The sequence below is a fragment of the Eurytemora carolleeae genome, unplaced genomic scaffold, assembly GCF_000591075.1.
Source record: "Eurytemora carolleeae unplaced genomic scaffold, Eaff_2.0 scaffold979, whole genome shotgun sequence".
NCBI classification, from domain to species: domain Eukaryota; kingdom Metazoa; phylum Arthropoda; class Copepoda; order Calanoida; family Temoridae; genus Eurytemora; species Eurytemora carolleeae.
This window is the reverse complement of record NW_019396877.1, coordinates 182,066-183,638: the sequence shown is the minus strand read 5'-3', so window position 1 is coordinate 183,638 and position 1,573 is coordinate 182,066. Positions and strand designations below refer to the sequence as shown.

At 33.9% G+C, this 1,573-nt stretch overlaps 1 protein-coding gene across 1 annotated transcript in view; it reads left to right on the top strand.

Annotated features, from left to right (window-relative positions):
• LOC111709636 (serine/arginine repetitive matrix protein 1) overlaps positions 1 to 1,573 on the top strand; it is a 14,614-nt gene that overhangs the window by 796 nt on the left and 12,245 nt on the right. The window lies entirely within an intron of this gene.

Here is a 1,573-nt window from a genome sequence, read left to right as displayed (position 1 = left end):
TATCTACTAATCATCTTAAATTAAAGAGATATGTCATCCAAACAAAATACAATCTGTTTTAATTTCATACAATAGGACCCATAAAACTGTGGAAGCGGAAGACGACTTTTAGACTCAAGTTGTAGTTCTAAATAAACATGACATACAGTAACTGTGCAGTGTGCACTGTGGAGACCTTTTTTTCTGCAAACATTGATTTTCTCTTGTGTATTTAAAGCATTACATACACAAGAGATTGCCGTAATTTCGTCTCCCTACTCTATAGTTTTATTAGTCTCACTGTACCATGTGACACTATACGTAAAAAGATACTAAGTGAGAAAAGTATTAGGAAATAGTAGAGAGAAAAATTATAAATATAAGACATAAGAAACAAAGATGAGAAAATAGAGATAAATTCCAGATAAAATAAGTTATATCTCCTTCTCAGGGCCACTCAGCCACATTCCAACCCAACTTTCTACTCACTCTATACCATCCACAACCGTGCACTCCAACCCATCCAACGCGCACTCCCCCCCCAGTACATTATGCAAATTCATAGTTTATATATATACAGGGGTTTAAATATTGTGTATTGAATATTAATAGGTTTCTCTTATATCCTTCCTTTTTTATTACATACCATACCAATCTTTGTATTGGTCTTATAATTTATTTCATAATTTTATCCTCTTTTTTCACCACTTTGTTCACGTTTTTTTCTTCTTACGTAACCTTCTTACCCACCCTGTATTCCACCCTTTATGTTTTTAACTTCCTATTCTTTTCGCACCTATTCATTTCAGAGTTTTCCGTGGATTTACATTACACAGACGACATTCCAGAAATCTGGAATACACTGTGAGTCTCAAGTCTCAAGCTCTCAAGGAAAAATCGATGAAAACATTGCCAATTACTTCATGAAAACCAAAGCTTACAACAAGTGCTTTATGTTCATAAGTGAGTGAGACCGGTTTACAATACTATGAATGCTTTCCCCTCAACAACCCTGTCTTGCCAGTCACTCCCTTTAGGTTCAGAATTTTATTCAACTCCCTTTAATATTTTTGTTCATACGTATAAACATATCTAGGTTGTGATTAAATGAAAATATCCAAATAATTCGGAAATGTTTTATCAGCAAAATAATATCGGTATTATTACCTCAGCATTGCAGTTGTCAGTTTTAAAATCTCGATGTTAATGGAAATTATAAATATGTCAGCTGTTTGTTTTGAAGTAAGCAGGAAAGTGTCATTTCTGCCTCTAGAGTATGGGTATAGAATGGGTTTATAAGCAGAATATCTTGTTTTTTTTCTCCGGGGATCTTAAATTCTAGGCCAGGAGGGAGGGGGGAGGGGAGGAGGGGGATGGTCATAAGAGGCTTTACAACTTAAAGAGGCTGTTTAAGTTTTTGATTCTTCTTGTTCAAGGAATTGCATTTTTGATAATTTATGTATTTAATTTGTAAACCATGCTTGAAGATTTAAAGGAATTTAAACAAAAGCTTAGATTAATTAATCCTGGTAAATTGGGAACATTCCCTTTAAGAATGATTTTGAAAAGGGCTGTTTTAGTAGTATTTACGGTG